Source organism: Lissotriton vulgaris, chromosome 2_1, assembly GCF_964263255.1.
Source record: "Lissotriton vulgaris chromosome 2_1, aLisVul1.2, whole genome shotgun sequence".
Classification (NCBI taxonomy): domain Eukaryota; kingdom Metazoa; phylum Chordata; class Amphibia; order Caudata; family Salamandridae; genus Lissotriton; species Lissotriton vulgaris.
Genome location: NC_141687.1, coordinates 907,809,721 through 907,829,907, shown reverse-complemented (window position 1 = coordinate 907,829,907; position 20,187 = coordinate 907,809,721). Strand labels below are relative to the sequence as shown.

Sequence of the window (20,187 nt, the reverse complement as noted above, 5' to 3'; positions counted from 1 at the left end):
GCTGCCTTCTTATTCAATAGCTTTCCTTGTTCATCTTGTTCTTCTTGTGTTTATACCTCCTCCGTCATCTTGACTAGCTGAATTGTGTCATCCCATTGGATGTTAAGGGAACTGCTTTTTTCTTTTTGTTTAATCATTCCAAGAGTGCATGTGTTTTCCAGCGGTCTCCCTTGTGTGCTTCTCTTTCACGTCACAATCAGTGTTGGTCTTTTTCACTCGTTTCCTTCTCCCCACCCGTGCACTCCATGTAGCGCTGACCCTCATGTGCTTTTCCCTTTGTCCCTGTGTGATTATCCGATCACACTCAGAATTGCTCCCTTCCTCATGTGCTTCTTTTCCTTTCTTGCCACACTGCCTTTATTTTTACTTTATTCATCCCCATGCCCACTTCCAAATTGCTTCTCCTGCCCTCTGCTCTTTCACGTCACAATCAGTGTTGGTCTTTTTCACTTGTTTTCTTCTCCCCACCCGTGCACTCCATGTAGCGCTGACCCACATGTGCTTTTCCCTTTGTCCCTGTGCGATTATCCGATCACACTCAGATTTGCTCCCTTCCTCATGTGCTTCTTTTCCTTTCTTGCCACACTGCCTTTATTTTTACTTTATTCATCCCCATGCCCACTTCCAAATTGCTTCCCCCGCCCTCTGCTCAAAATTTTTGAAAACTTTATAGGGCCATTTGCTGCTGGCCCACTCCACAGTGCATTAACCCATCCGATGCTCATGACGGAACGGTTCCGTCATGAGCATCGGTTGAGCTGTGCTCATGACGGAACCGTTCAGTCATGACCACGCCCGTTTTCGTTAGGGCTCAGCACCGGCGGTAAATCTTACCCGCACGGATGTGGTTAACTGCTTCTGCACATAAACAAAAATCAGTCTGGACTGATTGGTAAGTTAAAAATGAAACATAATAGTGTACATGCGTGGAGACTTCTATAAGCTTATGTACTCACACAAGTGGCCAGCATCATGATGAAACCGCGGGCAGCGGCTGCATCATCACAGTTTTAGTTATATATATATATATTTTTTTTTAAAGTGCACATTACTGCACAGCATCAGCAAAAGCAGTGTAATGCCAACAGATCAAGTAGGAGATTCCTCACGGCTTTGCCAATGCTAGACCCTACTGCCATCTTGTTTTTCAAACTTTGTAACTGGTTGGGAATTTGATTTCAGAGCCAGATAATGACCGGAGCAGGGATACAGAATCATTCTGACCAGTTTTCATGTAAATAAGTTGTGCAGAACTTCATGACCATAGCTCCAATCTTTTGAAAAGAATTAGGAGTGGACCACAATCCTTCCCTACAAAAGCATACAATGAAAAATGGTTAGACTTTCTATCAACTTTTTTTCTAATGGCATATCAAAACTCTTGAAACTCCGAGATTAAGCAGTGTATCCTCAACTGAGAAGGTGATAAGCCTAGGCTGAAGGAACTGTCCAAGGATAAATATTTTAATTGTAAACAGCAAAGAGGCACCGTTTACAGCAAAGAGCATGATGATCAGTGATTCTTCTGGCAAATGCAATCGCCACAAGAAAATCAATTTTCTAAGTTAGGAAATCTAGGTCGTGCAAAGAATTAGACACACAGATTTAAATGGCGTCTGCATGTGCGGGACTACAGCAATATTTAAATCACACAGAGGAGCAAGGCCTCTAATGGGCAGGTGTTCTTGGAGCAGTCTATTAAACGGGTGCTTTATTACCTCATTGTTCAGAAAAATGTTAACAAGTGTCCTGTTCAAGTAGATACAATGGCTGACTGAGTAGGAATAGTATTTATTAGAAGTTCTAAGAGGCAAAACTAGTGAAGACAAAAAATGGGAATCAGTACCATCTTCCTTCAACTCTTATAGTCTGATAATTGAAGGAACTCTGAATGAAGGGAGAAGGGAACTTCTTGATTAGTCTAGGTGGAAACGATTTTTCTTCACTCTGATTGCAAGCATATTTTCAACAGAAAGTTGTTATAGTGGTGGGAAGGAAGTCCTACGCCTCAGCGTCCCAGCTCGAAACAATTGTTGACAACATTCTTCTTCAGACTCCAACTCATGTGAAGCCATGGTGGAGTCTGGCCAAAGCATCTACTTTGACTTTCATCTCTGCTAAGTGGAATGCTACAGGAGAAATATTTTTCAGCAGTAACCTCACCTAGAGATGAGATACTACAAGGCAACGAAAGTAAGGCTGCCACCCAACAGTAAATTTATTAACAACTTAGTAGCACTATTGATTTTAGGACAGAAACACCTTCTCTGAGAGGATGTTATGCAGAAATGACTTCTCGGGGGTAGATTTTAATATTCTTGTACTGAGCTCTCCAGAGACAGTAAGTTTGATAGCCTAGGTAATATTGTCCAAAGCCATACTGGCATGGCAAGCGGTCATGAATAGTTAATGTATTCAAGGGTGAAAAGGAGTACTCTTTAGATACAGAAGTACTTAAGTTAGTAGTGCAAGTCAGCTGAAGGAATCACTTGGAGGAACTCCAGCAATTTAAAGGTATAGCCTGTGTTGTACTTGCCATGTCATATAAAGAGGAGCATAAGTGCAAGGGAGAGAATGTAGAGAATGACCGGATTAAAGTGTAGGGGCGTGAACGGAGAGGGAAACGTGGTCCAGCGGTCATCAGCGGCCAGCATATCCCAGACCTTCAGAGTGGTACTGGTTGGAGTACTAATGTAGGCGTTCTGGGGCCTGTCGTTCTTGGGCTTCCAGGCCAGGTCCCAAATTGATCTACCTGCGAGACTCCTGTCCATGTGTAACCAGTGTTTCTCCGATGTTTGTTGGGACCATTCCACCAGGACTCTTAATTGCGCTGCTTTATAATACAGATGCAGATCTGGGAGGCCCACACCCCCCTCCCCCTGGGGTCGTCGCAAAACTATGAAGGAGAATCGCGCTCGGCCCCCCTACCAGACAAACCGGAGCGTCTGAGTTTTAAGGCGTCGAAAGAAGTCTACGTCCAGGGGAATGGGGAGCGCCTGGAAGAGGTACAAGTATTTAGGAAGGAGGACCATCTTAATGGCATGGATTCTGCCCAGCCATGACAAGTATTTGGGGTTCCACCGATCCAAGTCCGCTCGGGTCTTAGCTAATAACGGTGGGAAGTTTGCTGAAAACAATTTCCCAATCGTGGGCGTCAGATGAACCCCCAGGTATACGATGGAGGTGGAAGCCCAAGCCAACGGAGTTAGAGGCCGCATGTGCTCCACCTCAGCAGGTGAAAGCGTAAGATTCAAAACATAAGACTTGTCATAATTGACCTTAAAACCGGCCACTTCCTCAAAACGCAATAAAACCTCTCGGACATGTACTGGGTCCATGATAGAGAGCAAGACATCATCCGCAAATAGTGTAATTTTATGCTGCTCCCCGGTAAAGGGGAGACCCCGAATCTCCTCGTGTTCCAGCGGTGTGATCGCCAGTGGCTCAATGCTCAAGGCAAATAGCAGGGGGGAGAGAGGACAGCCCTGCCTGGTGCCGCGGGAATGTGAGAAGAATGCCGACAGATGACCGTTCACTGCCACTCTAGAGCGGGGGCTGCAGTAGTTCGCTTTCACCATGGAGATGAACTTGTCCGGGAAGCCAAAGGCAGCTAGAGTACGGAACAGAAGCCCCAGTTCACTCGGTCAAAAGCTTTCTCAGCATCAAGGCCAACAAGTACCGCCGGGATACGGAACCTATTAGCCTTTTCTATCAGGTGGACAACCCGCCTTGTGTTGTCATGGGTCTGACGCCCCTTAATAAACCCAGATTGGTCTGGATGTATGAATGCCGGCATCAAATCTTGCAGCCTGCGTGCAATGATCGAAGAATAGAGCTTGGCGTCGATATTGAGGAGGGCTATCGGGCGAAATGAAGAGCAGAGAGTGGGGTCTTTCCCCGGTTTAGGTAAAATCGAAATTACGGCCTCAGCGAGCGAGCCGGTTGTGGTGCCGGATTCCGCCATGTCATTAAAAAGGGAGACCAGAAAGTCGCATACCTCAGTGGCAAACGTCTTGTAAAAGAGGGCGGTGTAACCATCCGGACCCGGCGCCTTGTGGAGTTTCAGGTCTTTAGTGGCCTCAAGGACCTCGCTACTAGTAATCGGGTTTCCGCATAGAAGCGTCCAAATACGGCAGCCTTGGTCTCGTCCCGGTGCTGCAGCTCTCCCGATGAGTCACGAACCCCTCCTACATACTCCCGTTCCCTCTTGTCTCGCAGTTGGTTAGCCAGGTATCTCCCCACCTTATTCCCGTGGGAATACGATAGACGTCGCAATCTCAACAACGTGAACTCCGCCCTGTTGTTGTAGTGGGCCCTCAATTTCCCCCTAACCGCCGTCAAGGGGAGAAGGGTCTGCCTCGATGGATTCAGTTTGTGGGCCTGCTCAAGAGCTGCAAGTTCTATCTCCAATTCCTCCCGCTCCCGGCGTCGCATCTTATTGAGGCGAGCATTAAGGGCTAGGCAAGTGCCCCTGATTGACGCCTTGAAGGCGTCCCAGGTGATGGAAATTGACATGTCTGACACCGGATTGAGTATGAAAAAGTCCCTGATAGCCTTCCGCAACTCCTTGCTTGAGGGGTCATCCCTGACCACTGAAGCCGGGAAATACCACTTCCGTTGCCCGTCCCCCGCTGGTGACCAGCGCAGACTTAGCACGAGTAAACTATGGTCAGAAACTGATAGCGGAAATATTCTAGAGTCGAGGACATCTCCCCTGAGGGCTTGACTTAGAAAAATGTGGTCCAGGCGAGAGTAGGAGTGGTGAACATGGGAGAAAAAGGTGTAATCCCGGGACAGGGGGTGTAGGGAACGCCAGCTATCGATTAGGCCCAATTCCCCAACCCTCCGTTGTGTCTCGGCAGAAAACAGACCCGCATCTGCCCTGTGTGTACCGGAGCTATGCATTTCTCTATTCCACACTAAATTAAAGTCCCCCAACAAGAACAGGTGTCCCTCAGCAAAGTCTCCCACCCTCTGCAGCAGGCCCTGGAGAAAGCCATTCTGACCCGCATTGGGGGCATACACCACCACGAAAGTGCTCAGCTTCCCATGGACGAGACCTTTCACCATCAACCAGCGGCCCTCCTTATCACTGCGTACATCCATAGGTTGAAAGTGCAAGGCTGCACAAAAGAGAAGAGCCACCCCCCTATGTTTCGTGGAGGCAGACGATCTATATATGAGGGGGAAAAGTTTATGTCGGAGGCGCAGCTCATCCTTACGCGCCAGGTGAGTCTCCTGGAGACCCACAATGTCAAGCTGGTGATCTATCACGTACTTCCACACCTTCTGACGTTTTTGCGGGGAGTTCAGGCCCTTGACATTCCATGTTCCAATACTAAGTGGCATCATTAGATAACAAGCCTGCTCCCGCTACATTCATACCACACCTCTCCTCTTCCCAGCCTTTAGTTCTGGCAACCATAGGTAATGTAGGGTGGCTTCCCAGATAACCCTCCAAACACCCCACAGCCAAATAGAACATGCCTAGGATCCTCGGGTCCAGCCGCGCCCTTCTTGTATACACAACAATCACTCGCCAGAGCGCCAAAGTCACATCCAACCATACATCCCTGTCACCACCACTACCCCCGCCGCACCCCCCCCAAATCTTCAACAAACCCCTTTGGTCCCACCGCCCCCTCGCCCCCCCTAAGAAACCCCAAAGCCGCCCCCAAACCAATAGAACAAGAGGAAGCAGCATGAGGTGAAAGAAAAACATGGAGGAACAATGTCCTGAACAGATCCAATATAAAGAAGTCTGTGGATACCTCTAGGGGGCGAGGACGGGACACCATAGGGTGTGTCCCGTAGGCCACATACCGGGGTGTCTTCCCAAAAAGTACAAATGTACCCACAGTACCTGCACATCCGTGTCCCTCCGGCGCCAAACGACTGTCATCTCAGGGCTCATGCCGCACCGGAGCCAAGCTGTGAGTTCACCAACGTAGCCGAGGCCACAGGAGCCACCGCCGCCTCCCTCTCCTGAAGTCTGGTCGCACGATCAGGCCTTCTCCGCTCCGACTCCCTGCCCACTCTCTACCATGAGGAGGACCGGCGCCGCCTCCACGATGGGGAACCACTGCTCCCGGGAGGTGAGGCCGTGTCATCAATGCCCAAGAGGTCCTTCGCTACCTGAAGTAATCGGATCTGCCCCAGCCTATTCTGCCATCGAAAAATAATGCGGAAGGGGTGGCCCCAGGAGTAGGAGACGTTATGTTCCCGTAGAAAGGTGGTCACTGGGCGGAACTCACGCCTCTTTTGAAGGGTCGACTCCTCCAAGTCTTGATACTATTGGGGGTGATGATCCCGGAACTGCAATGATGGAGTCTCACGTGCCTTTCGAAGAATGCGTTCTTTCAACTGAAAGTTGTGGACGCACACCAAGATATCGGGTGGAGGACCCCCTCCACGTCTAGGCAAACCGACCCTGTGGACCCTGTCCATCTTGATCTCATGTAGGTCCTCATCGTCCAGGATCTGCAGGAAGAGTGCCAGAACATAACCCCGTAGATCACCTGATTCCCCATCCTAGGGCACCGAACGTATGCAAATGTTAAAATTACTCATTTTGAAGCCTGTTATTTTTCCATGCTAATTGAACACTCTGAGGAAATGCTCAAATTCATGTTCATGGCTCTATCGTTGCTACGAGACTTTGGAAGGGGTTAACCCTTCATATCCAGTGAATTAGCGCTGGATGCCCCTGGGTAAGCATGCGCTTTACAAATGTTCATTCATTCATTCCAGGTGCAAAGAAGTAATTTCTCTTGGGTGAATTGGTTGTTCCTTCTATGACTCTGAATATTGGGAATATAACTTCTTTCCTAAAGGAAAAGGAAAAAATACATTTGCCTATTCATCCAAAAAGCTGTGGTCAGTTATCAGCCAAATCTGTCCAAAAAAGGAAACTGCTGACTTCATGAACCAAAAGTTTTGAAGTTTGACTGAGTACTTATGCTGGCCCTATGGTTGATGATATACAGCTTTTGATTTTCCGGTATGTGTAGAAGTCCTTGTATGTATGACAGAAGGCTTGTGGTTTGGGAAAAGCCTGTATGGTGAATAAATGTATATGTTCTTTGTCTTTTTAGTAATACTTCCCTAGCTCCATGTATCGAGTGAGGCTGAAAGTTTAAGAGACATGATGCGCAGACGGTGTGCTATTGTACTGAAGAGTTAGACTGCGTAGTGGTAGGTTATATCACATTGCTGATGTTAGATACCGCCAAATAAGCAGGGCAATTGAGACAATAATTATCTTTGTTTTCTTGCAGGTCTACTTCCTCGCTGTTTATTTCACCCTCCCTTTTCCCTCCCTTGATTGCCCTAAACTTCTGTGCCTTTATGGTATGCAGAATTATGGATATCGAGAAGTGTACCCAATCTGTTCGTCGTACTGATTCTGAGGAGCTCATTTACTACTGCAGACCTTGACAAATACCATTGGCAAATCTCAGTTCTATTTTTTTCGGTGTTTCAACATGCACATCTGTAACAGGTTGACCCTCCTGAATTGGTGACGCCAGTAAATATTTAAAGACATGTTGTCCCTTTTTCCAAAGGCATTCAATAATAATGCCCTTTTTCTGCATGAACAAAAATCCTGTCCATCTAATGGCTAAAGGTAATTGCCAAAGAGATGCATAAATCTAGGCACAAGATCAGCAGCAAACAAGCCTTGCATGTCACCTTGGTGAGGAGGGATTTGCACCATCCACCAGTTTATCCACATAATGGAAAATAATGTTATTATAAGGTGAGATGACGACAAATGAACGAGAGGGCCCAGGGAATTTCAGTGCTGAGAGTTTATCTGAAATCCACCTAAAACCAATTAGAAGGGTTACCGCCAGAGTCTACCGAAGGACAGACTGAAAAACAAGCCATGATATACAAGGAATTAACCCACTTTGGCACCAGATGTTGTGCAAGAGCCCTTCTCTGTAACCTTGTCAAGTGACAAAATAAACACATGAGTCCAGAGGCTCTGAAACCATCATAAATGTGTTACATATTGCGAAGTGCTAAATAGTTTCACTTGGGGCCCAAGTTACCCCTATGTTCGGAAAGGCCAGTTTGAAAGAGAAGTCTACTGCTGATCTTAAGACCGGTGATCTATGTAGTCTTTTTTAATTGTTTCAGGTTTGACTATGTCTGTGCTATAGAGATACCTTAAATAAGTAAATAAGAAAGAATCATTAGATGAAAGCATTTTTTGCTGGTTGAGAGAAAAAACAGATTGTACCAAGGGCTAAACACTAGACAAAAGCTATCCATGCAAGCATGTGAATAATGATGTAGCCAGCTGTCGAAGAAGGGGTAGGTCTCTTGAAGGTAATTATGGGCCTTTATAATTGAGAGTACCCTCACAATAATTTCCAAAGCACAAATGAGCACTATTAATTATTTTTAAATATGTTTATTTTGATTATGTTTAAACACCACAATGTGGTGCAACCACGCACCTTTAAAAGTAAAATACCAGGAGGTAAGCACATCATCATCATACTTAATATACTCAGTGCAGGGCTTATGGCAATACATCAAACACAGATAGAAACGTATAAAAAACATTATGGTGCTGTGGCATTAGCTTGCATCCAGCTGCAGTTGAGGTGTAATCTCTTCAGTAGAAAGGCCCAAATTGTAACATTTTATCCAGTTTCCCCAAACCTTGTACAACTTGTGGGGCCCTCCCTTTCTCTTGTGACTTTCTCTGAAGCCATATTCATGTCCACTTGCTTCTTGCATTCCTGTAGGGTAGGAACTCACAGCAACCCCCACTGTTTGGCGACACATCTCTTAGCCACTACTAAACCACGGTTGCTGAAAAGGAGTTTGGCTCGTAGGGCATCTACCATCATTCGAACTACAGAGTAAGATGTATTTTTGTCTTGAATGGGATAGCAACTTCCAAAATGTTCTTTGTGTATTCTCATGTGCCAGTAGGATGTAATTATCGGACAGTTCCATTGTATGTGTAGGAAAGACCCTCTGTCCCTGTTCCGTCTCACATAGTCTAGGGATGCTGCTACCTCCATTTTATTAAACAGTTCTCTATCATAGTAAACTCTGTAGGATCTTTACAAGTATTAGCCTCAATCTTGACTTTATAGCAACCTCCCTCTGGTGCATCATACCTCCCAGTAGATATTCTCCTCTCCTGTATCCCTCTCCCACCTGCCCCTCAGCTTACTCAGGGTTTCACATGTGAGGGAGACTGCACCCTTCTCTAACTCATCCATGACTATATTACCTTCTAAGGGAGTACATTCTGGTATTGCTGCCTCTCCCATCCCCCCAGCCTGCCATGCGTGTTGCGGCTGTGCATATTGTATGTATTGGTTTGGGTTTAGCTGGTATTCCCTCTGAAGGGAGGGGAAGGGCATAAGATCCCTGTTTCCCAAGAAATAGCCTACTTTGGAGATGCCTATTGTGTTCTATACTTCAAACCCCTTGAACGTTCCTAGCTCTAGCATTACTGATCCCAACCATAATGGTGTTTCTCTGGTTACTTTAAGAACCCGTCCTATACCTCTGGTTGCCTACTCCTATCAAAGTAATTAAACAACTGGACAATCGCTCCCTGGAAATCATTGTGGATACGCTCAATTCCTCGTTAGAACTTTCCACAGTTCCGGCCCTCTGGAAACACGCCATGATAACGCCATTGTTAAAGAAGCCCATAGCAAATCCGGAACTCCCAGCAAATTCTAGACTTATATCTTTGCCCCTGCTTTCTCCAAATGCTTAGAGAGACACGTCCACTCGGTCTTATCCACCTTTGCGGAAAACAATTCGCTCTTGCACCCTTCGCAATCGGGTTTTCGGGCTGGTTTCTCGACAGAAACCACCCTTCTAGGAGTTACAGAACACATCCGGAACCTCCGTGATAATGGTCAAACGGTCGCGCTCGTGCTCTCAGACCTGAGCGTGGCCTTTGACACCATATCCCACGAAACACTCATCAAGGCGTTATACAGAAACGGTGTCCGTGGGAAAGCGCTCGAATGGATCTGGTCCTTCTTGGCTCAACGGACATTCCAAATTACATCCTCCTTGGCCTGCTCCGACACCTTTAAAGCCCCTCACGGAGTGCCACAGGGATCTATTTTGAGCCCTCTGTTTTTTAATCTTTACCTCAGACCCCTGGCCGACCTAGCGGAAAGATCCGGACTTACCCTCATGACCTACGCCGACGATTTCCAAATTATTTTCTCCTTATCAGAATCTTAGCCATCATCTCCATCTCTCCTCAAATTAGGGCTTCAAAGCATCCTTAATTGGATGACAAGAAATCAATTAAAGCTTAACGGAGACAAAACAGAGATTCTTCTCTTAGGGAAACAACGAGATCTTTGGAATCCCTCACACTGGCCCAACCAAATGGGAAATCTTCCCACCCCAGTTACTCAAGTACGTAATTTGGGAGTCATCATGGATAGCTCCCTCTCCATGAACCAACAGGCCAGCAAAGCTGTCGGCCTATGCCTTACCATTATCAAATGGCTGAGGAAAATCCTTTGGATGCTGCCCTCCTCCACTCAAAAAACCGTAGTCAATGCCCTGATAACATCACGGCTTGACTACGGCAATATTCTGTACCTTGGTTCCAACAAAGCGGTAGTCAGTAGACTACAGCTTGTCCAAAACGCAGCTGTTCGACTACTGTGCAGAATCTCCAAAAATTCCGGAGTCTCGAGCTACCGCCGTGATCTCCACTGGCTCAGGGTAGAAAGTAGAATCCGTTTGAAAGCCCTGAACTACATGTTCAGAATCAAAGCTGGTATTGCACCCAAATACCTTCTAGCGTTGGCTCATCCTTACACTCCAAAGCGAAACCTTCGCTCACAATCAGCTGCCAACTTCTGCGTACCAAGATTCAGACTGGAAAAAATGGGAGGCAGATCTTTTGCCCACCTTGGACCATCCCTCTGGAACGCACTCCCTCCCTTCATTCGAAAGGAGGAAAACCATGCTAGGTTTAGAAGGCACGTTAAGACTTGGCTATTCGAACAATAACTAGAATAGCCAGTAATTCTATGTCAGGACCGGAGGCTTCAGATTATGCTATATCTTCCTTCACTTTATTAACATAAAACTCCACAGCAGCTTAGGAAAATATATTCGAACAGTGAAAGAAAATGCTTTAAGTCTCAAAGCATTTGAAGGAACGTTTTAACAGTCCAAAACCACAACTCCCAAGAGTCTCTTGTGTACTACTAGTCCATAGTCCTTCCACCATGTCCATCATAGCTAGATAGCCAGTCCTCTCTTCCTCTTCCTCGTCTTTCTTCGCTGCTCCCGCAGCCAGATAAGTGCTTTTCACGTTTTTCCTTTCTGTGTGAGAATTACTGTGTATATCGTGTATACGATTTGTTGGGGGCTCGTCGCATTGTTTGAGTTTTTCTTCATTGCAGAGTCCCCGGTCGCGGGAACGTTCTGTTCGTTCCTACGCGATCTCTTCTTTCCCCGATTGTGCGGTGACTGATAAAGCCGCCAGGGGGGCGCCCGCGCGTCTCGCCGACTCCTCAGCGCGTCTCTTCAGTTACGGGAGCCGCGCTGAGGAGCCTGCCTGCGCCGGAGCCTGCCCTCGCTTGCCCCTCTGACACCTGGTTTACCGGGTCGGTATTCCTGCCTTGTGACGCCCCGCTGGGGGTCTGTATTGTGGCGTAGACCGCGTAAACGCCTTCGGGCGCCTTTTTGTGCACCTCAGTTCTTCGTGTGGCGTAGCGTGCTTGAGGGGTAGCAAGACTCGGTCCGCGCACTGGGGGTTGGTGCAGCCCTACCTGCCACACCTGTTGGCCCACAAAGTGATTGCAGTCAGTTTTGTCTGCCCAAAACCGAATTGCCTTTCATATAACACCCTCTTGGGTGCCTATAGTGCCGGGTTGCTCCTGGATTTGGTTTTTTTTTCCCTTGGCTTCTGTCTGGTGGATTGTTCCTTACTTTTCTGTGTGTTTATGATGGCCCAAGACGGAGAGTATGAGGAGGAGCCCTATTCCTACCTCCAGGATGATGAATTTTACCAAGCGGTGGATAGCTCCATATACCGCTGTGTGACGGAGGTGGTGGGGCCCATGGAGGACCGCCTCTCCGCACGCATGGTTGAGCAATGCGCAAAATTAGCATCCGCGCATTTGGGGGCGCCTACTGACCCCCCGGGAACATCGGGCGAAAAGCCGCCGGCACCGAAGAAACCCTGCAGAGAGGGAACCCCTTCAGGGTCGCAGGGGGGGGGACAGAGGCGCCTTTGAGCGTCTCCGTGACGCTTTTTTGGCAAAGGCAACGGCTGCGCCCCCTGCCCACCTGTCGAACTCTGAGTCAGCTGGGGACGTTGGAACGGCTCCCGCCTCACCAGTGTATGATTCACCGGACACTGACGATGAGGGGGAGTCGGTGCGCTCTTGGCGCCCCTCGAGCTCAGCTACAGAGCTTCCTCGGGATGAGTCGGGCATGTTGGACCCGGACGAGATTGTCCACCCGCGGTCCGCAGCTTGGACACCGGGAGAGACTGTGGCGAAGTTCGTTGCGGGTCGACTGCGCAAACCGCTGGAGAAAGAAGCCAGAGGCTGTTTGCGAGGGGAATGCCCGAGGCCGACTTTGGACGGGAAGGTGGCTATGACCCCCGAGTTGGATGCGAAGATGGCCACCTTCCTGGCCAAATTCATGAAAGATCCCCGCAAGGGTATTGACCGCTCCTGGCGGTCCTGTCAGGATAAATTGCTGGATGCCGTTGGGCCTGCCACAAAAATCCTCGACATGGCGGAGGAGGCAAAAGCGAATGGCACGGTCATTTCCCCGGTGGTGCTATCAAACTGGGCACAACGCGTTATCGTGTTTCTGGGGAATGCCAATTGCGCCCTGTCCACCGAGCGCAGGCGATCGTTGCTGATTAAGCTAGACCCTAAGCTGGGGGACCTGGCCTCTTCGGAGGCGGGCGCGGTAGCCCAGGGGGGCCTCTTCGGCGGCAAGTTTGTGTCCACCTTTACATCGCTGGACAAAGCACAGTCCAGCATCAAACGCGTTTTTCACCAGCGTTTCTCTGGAGGGGCCGGTCGCGGCAGGGGCCGCGCGACCGGCCGTGGCCAACCACCCAATAATAGAGGGCAAGGCTCCGGCAGAGGCCAGTACCAGACCTCTGCGAACTTCAATAATTTCTATCCCACCAGAGGACAACGTTTCGGCGGCAGAGATTTCAGAAAGAACTCCGGACCCGGCAATACCACCGGTGAGTGTACTTTGTTTGGATCAGGTTCCAATAGGAGGGAGGTTGGCAGCCTTTTACGAGGAGTGGGAGTTGCTCACTGCCGACGCTTGGGTTTTGCAAACCATCCGTGGGTTTCACATAGAGTTCTACGACCAGCCCACTCAAGAGGTTTTTCCACGACCGATGGTGTTTTCAGAGTCCGACGCGCTTTTGATAGACGGAGAGGTCGCGGAGTTGCTTCGCAAAGGGGCCATCCGTCAATCAACGCGCCACCCCAATGGTTTTCTCAGCAATGTCTTCCTAGTGGACAAGACGGATGGGGGCAAGAGACCAGTGATCAACCTCAAAGAGTTCAACGGGTGGTTGATCTATCGACACTTCAAGATGGAGGGTATCCACCTCCTTCGAGACGTGCTCCTCCCACGGGATTGGATGGTGAGGCTAGACCTCAAGGATGCTTATCTAGTCGTTCCTATCCACCCGCCACATCGTCGTTTCCTTCAGTTCTTGTAGAACGACAGAGTGTTCGAGTTCACGGCACTGCCGTTCGGCCTTTCATCGGCCCCCTGGTGCTTCACAAAGGTGTTGCATCCGGTGGTGGAGTACCTCAGGGGCCAAGGGGTGCGATGTTGGTTTACTTGGACGACATCCTCCTCATGGGACAGTGTCCGGTGGTTTTGGCCGGGCAGCTGCAACAGGCCGTACACCTCCTTCAGAGACTGGGGTTTGTTATCAACGGCTCCAAGTCGGTTTTGGTTCCCACTCGGAGACTTACCTTCCTGGGTTTCATCGTGGACTCGGTGGAGGCTGTACTGAGTCTCCCACCCCGGAAGATCGCGAAGATCAGACATTTGCTTCGGCAGACGATCACAAAGGATTGTACGTCCTTGCGGCATGTCGCCAAGGTGGTGGGACTTCTGTCGTCCTCCATCCAAGCGATCTTTCCGGGGCCCCTACACTACAGGGCACTTCAACGCCTCAAAGCTCAGCACCTCCGGAGAGGGATGAGCTACGATCAGTTGGTTCCTCTCACGGAGGAGGTGAAGGAGGAAATGTCATGGTGGCTGTCTCACATGGAGGCGTGGAATGGTCGGGCGATCTTCGGGTCGGTCCCAGATCTCGTCATAGAATCCGATGCCAGCTGATCGGGTTGGGGCGCCCGGTGCGGGGATTTCTCCACCGGCGGCGCCTGGTCTTCAGACGAACAACGGTTGCATATCAACTGTTTGGAGCTCCTGGCGGGCTCCTTCGCAGTCCGTTGCTGGACCAAGGATTCAGTCAAGGCCTGTGTTTTACTCAAAATGGACAATGTTTCAGCGGTTCGTTATGTGAACCATCTAGGGGGTCCTCGCTCTCGCGCTCTGGCGAATTTGGCGAAAGACTTCTGGGATTACTGCCTATCGCGTCACATTGCCGTGACAGCGGAGTACCTGCCAGGCCAGGCCAATCAGGTAGCGGATTGGCACTCCAGGTACCTCAGGGATGCCAGTCAGTGGAAACTGGATCCGGGAGTCTTCCAGTGGCTACAAAGCCTTTGGGGTCCCTTTTTGGTGGATCTGTTTGCGTCCCGTCTGGATCAGCAACTGCCGCGATTTTTCAGTTGGAGGCCGGACCCTCTCGCGGCGGCCACGGACGCCTTTCTGCAGGATTGGAGTCGGGAGAAACCGTTTGCGTTCCCCCGTTCTCCATGGTGGTGCGGACAGCGGCCCAGGTACGCCGCCAAGGAGTGGAGCTGGTGCTGATTACACCGCTTTGGAGGTCTCAAGTGTGGTTTCCGGTTCTTCTGGAACTTTCTTGGGATTTTCCAATCCTACTCCCCCTGTTTCCTCTCCTCCTGAGGAATCCAGATCAGGAACCGCATCCTCTCATCTTGCGGAGCTCGCTCCGTCTCATGGCGTGGAGGCTCTCAGGAGACGTTGGACGCTCCCGGGCCTTTCGGGATCAGCTGAGAACCTTCTCTCCAAAGCATGGGCCGATAGTATGACGAAGCTCTACAGATCCGCTTGGCTTAAGTGGATGCGTTGGTGTCTTCGAAGGGATTTGGATCCCTTGGTCGCGGGCCTCGTTCCCGTCCTGAATTTCTTGGCTGAACTAGCCGACAAAGGCCTTGCCTACAGGACGATTAATGCGATTCGATCGGCGATTTCTGCGGGTCATAACAAGATCGATAATTCTCCGGTGGGAGCACATCCTTTTGTTTGTCGACTTCTGCGAGCTATTCGTCTCGCGTTGCCTCCAGAGCCCAGGTATTCCGTCCTTTGGGACGTCAATTTGGTCTTGAATTTATTCCTTTCATGGCCGGTCAACTCCTATCTGTCTCTAAAAGAGCTCTCGGCGAAGTTGGCCATGTTGTTGTGTTTGGTTTCTTGTAGGCGTGTGTCTGATGTACGCGCACTGGACATATCAGCGCGCATCTTCTCCCCGGATGGGGTTACTTTTACGGTGAGTCGCCGCACAAAAACGGCGTTGCGATCCATTTCATATCCGGCTTTTCTTGACACCCCTAAGTTGTGTGTTGTGCAATGCCTCAAAGCATATGAAGATTTAACCTTGGTATTGCGCCCCCCGGGCGAGCGTCAATTGTTGATTGCCTTGCGGAAGCCACACAAAGCTGTCTCCTCCCCCACTATTGCTAGGTGGGTGCGTTGGGTCATGCAAGAAGCAGGCATCGATACGAAGCTTTTTGGAGCACACTCTGCCAGAGGGGCCATGGCCTCTAAGGCGTTTGCTGTGGGTGCTCGCTTGGAGGATTTAATGCGAGCTGCAGATTGGTCCTCGGATTCCACGTTTAAGAGGTTTTATTTTAAACCTGTGGTGGATTTAGCCCAGTTGGTGGTAAGTAAGCTTTGAACTAGCATAATCTGAAGCCTCTGGTCCTGACATAGAATCGAAATTTGCCTAGCTTATGTAACGGTAAGTTTCAATTCTATTAAGGACACGGAGGCGAGGATTATCCCACCCAGAACGCTCAGTGGTTCTACCCGCCTGTATGGCAGTAAGTAAAGCGGTTTCCTTCATGCAGTTACGTTAAGTTGCTAAGGTTTGATTTTCCTCTGTCATATTGTTTAACTCCTGTGCCTCCTCGCTTACGCTGTCCTTTTTTCTGGCAGGCAACGGGGGTGCTAAACAGGATCAGTGAGGCGAATGCGTGATCTGCGCGAAGAAAGAGGAGGAAGAAGAAGAGAGGACTGGCTATCTAGCTATGATGGACATGGTGGAAGGACTATGGACTAGTAGTACACAAGAGACTCTTGGGAGTTGTGGTTTTGGACTGTTAAAACGTTCCTTCAAATTCTTTGAGACTTAAAGCATTTTCTTTCACTGTTCGAATATATTTTCCTAAGCTGCTGTGGAGTTTTATGTTAATAAAGCGAAGGAAGATATAGCATAATCCTCGCCTCCGTGTCCTTAATAGAATTGAAACTTACCGTTACATAAGCTAGGCAAATTTCGATTCCCTGCCATCATTATGCTGTGTCTCGGCGCCGGAAAAACCTTTTTGGGTAGCTGTTGCGCCTTATAAATTTAATAAATAAATAAATAAATAAATTGCCTTCTCCCACGCCTATATTGTAACCTGGGTTGCCGGCAACAACTTTCAGACTACTTTACCCCCATATTTGTAATGCAGGTGTGTTTGCGCCTTTAGCATAGCCTGCTCTAGCCAATATGTTGTGTGATCCTGAGATATGAATATCCAGTCATTTGTATTTATCAAATGGGCAGCCCAATAACATCAGGGAGGAAGATCCCACCGTTATAGGGATTTAGCTGCAGTGTCCTTAGCTCAGTTCTAGGGTGTCCCTTGTTCGATAGTAAGGTTCTCAACTCCCCATATATTTTGGTAAACATATCTTCTGGAATTTTGCAAAACATATTCTGGAGGGCATATAGGATCTTGGGGAGTGTGATCGTTTTAAAGATGGCAGCCCTTCCCAATAGCGTTAGTGGCATCTGACGCCATTACTTTGCATCTTCCTGAAACGTCTGTATTACTAGCTCCAAGTTACTGGTCAAGCAAACTCATGTGGGGTCACATAGAATATGTGGTACTTGAAACCCTCTGTCTCCACCTTTAATCTCTGTGGGAGGGTGGTCAATGCAGCCAATCCATAGGGCTGTCAGAGCACTGACTTCACCCAGTGTATTCTATAACCAGATTAGCTACCATAAGTTTCAAATAATTGGAAGACAACTGCGGGTTCAGCGATGTAGAGGAGGATGTTGTCTGCGTAGAATGAGATCTTCTCGTCATCTGTGCTTGTATCACATATCTTAAATACCCCTATTTCGAGAAATGCTTGATGGTGAGTACAAACAAGAGATGGGTCGGGGCAATTCTGTCAAGTCCCCCTCTCAATTGGAAATACTGACGAAAGGGTACCATTTACCCTCTCCACCGCTTGGTGTAGCAATGCTATCCACTTTCTGTTGCTTGAACCAAAACACAACTTATTCAGTGTCTGCATACTGAAGGGCCAGTGTATGGCATCAAATGCCTTTTTGGCATCTAACGAGAGGAAAACATGAGGCTCTCATCTGTCTCAAATCTCAGCTATCTTTGTGGACCTACCAACCATAAAACCAGACTGGTCACTGTTTATCAAACAGTGAATTATCTTAAGGAGTTTGGTAGCTAGTATTGTGGCCAAAATTATTATTGTTTCGATATCCATCATGGAAATAGAATGATACAACTCACACTTTTCTTGGGCTTGCCCTCTTTGTGGATCACAGTGGTATGCTGAAGTTCAGGTGGTAGTCCTGGGAGCCCTGCATAACACGTCTAGAACTCTGCCGGGATGCCATTGAGACCGGGGGGTTTACCTGGTTTTAGTTTCACAATATCGACAGCATACTTGCCCGGTTCTAGGAATTGTGGAATCAATTTTACAGGGGGTCCTTGATATATCAACAGTTTAGTTTAACAATAGCCACCTGAACTTCAGCAAGTGTAATGTCTCCCTTCCATGCCACCCAGCCGTCTGCGGATACAACTTGGCTTTTCACGTTGTCAAGGTAGACCATGATTTCTTTGGTGTTCTATAGAACAACCCATAGTACCGGGCAAACTCCTCGGCAATATGCCTGTCTGTTCTGCATGTCACCCCAGATTGATCAGTGCTGCACCTTATCCATTGAGTCTATGTCCCCTCCTGCTCAACCATGACAGTAATTAACTACTTTTATCTCTGGTGTCACACAATCATGGTGTGTGGCTAACATTTGTTTCTTCGCTTAATCTGTGCCAGATCGTAGTATTCACTGGGTAGTACGTTATGTTTCTAAGGACAAGAGAGTCAACCAGTGCCCCCGGGGAATTCTTTAACACCTTCGCTGCTAAGGCAATTCCCCTCCTGTGCTGGAGATTGTTCTATTTCATTGTTTTATGACGAGCTGGGCTCGTCATCAGCACACGACCACTGTGCACCATGACGAGCCCAGCTCGTCATCAGCATCGAAAGGGTTAATTGCAGTGGTTGATGCTCTATTGCCTCTATCTCCACAACCATTCTCCTGTTCTTTCACACAATTATGTTTTGAGCTCTTTCCCTGAAAAGTTTTTTATATACCTTCCCACAGAACCATTGCAGATTCCACCAACCCCTCATTTTCGGTAAAGTAAAGTTCTGTGTCAATGTGGTGCTCCCTGGCCACTTCGGAGTCCCGTAGTTCCCAAGCATTGAATGTTCAGCTAACACCCGTCTGCTGTTGCCTCCTGCCCACAGAGACCCAAATGGGGGATTCTCAAAAAGACCCATTGCCAGGTACTTAACCATTTGTACAGTACCTATTTCTCCCTCTGGGACAAACACATACTCCAGCCTGGCGAACATTCTGTGTGTCCCTGAAAAATAAGAGTAAGATCTCTCCTCTTAATGTCGGGCCTCCACAGATCAGACAGACCCAGCATGGCCGCAAACTGTTCAAGAGTTGTATCTAGTGCAGGTACTGTAGTGTACCCGGAACGATCTAGATGAAGAGCCAGTACATTATTGAAATCCCCACAGCTAATGTGGAGGGAAGAATCATTTTTCAGCAGTTTGGCTGCCACTTTCTCAGGTGTGGGTGTTTGTAAACAGGGGTGTATAGGAGGGGCATAGACACTCAGCAGCGTAATATTTGGTCTCCCCCACAGACCCTTGATCCCTACATAACTGTCATACGGGTCAACACATGTCCACATTACATGAAAGGCAGGGTTCTTGTTAATCAAAATATCTACGCACCTAGAACCCGAGGTAAAGCCGGTGAGAACAAATTAAACATCTGTTTTGGTATTTGTAGCCTCAAATGTAATTTGTTCCCACTGGAATATATAAATAAGCACCTCATGTTCAAACAATGTCTTACATTCTGCTGCATGCATGGTATCCAAGATCTCAATGAATGTCAACATGTGAGAAGGTCCACTAGGAGGAAAAGGTTCAGACTCCAGCGATCCAGCATTAGCTTTGTCTTTGTGAGGACTGTCAGAAATAAACAGGCCAAAATATATTATGTACTTTACTTAGTGTAGTGTAGAAAGTAAAATATTCCTTCTTTGTAAATATGTTAGTGAACAAGAGTCATTTCTTATGCTAGTGCACAAGTGATTTGAATGTCATAGATAATACCAGATGAAACATTTGTATTACAAACCTCACAAGAAGGGCAAGCAGTTAAAGCTCATTTTAAATTTGTGATATGACTGTATAGTGACCCTATTATCCGGCGCTTCCTGAGACGCGGGATCTCGCCAGACTGCCTGTGACCCCTGAGGACTGCTCGCCGCTCCCGCTGCGCGGGAGCCGCTTCGCTTGTGGGAGGACCCACCAACGTAGAACCCAACCTGCCTGGCTGCCGAGGGAGAGCTGCAACAGAGGAGGCTTCAGGGGTAAGCGCCGCAGGGACTCGCTTTCCCAGGAGTCCCTGCACGACCACGAGTCATCGGTCAGCGCCCCCCTGCGTGCCCCGCCCCACCGGCAAACAGC

General features: G+C 48.5%; 1 protein-coding gene across 1 annotated transcript in view; it reads right to left on the bottom strand.

Annotated features, from left to right (window-relative positions):
* Positions 1-20,187, bottom strand: part of MTF1 (metal regulatory transcription factor 1) — a 190,808-nt gene that overhangs the window by 4,918 nt on the left and 165,703 nt on the right. The gene's annotated exons all lie outside the window — the stretch shown is intronic.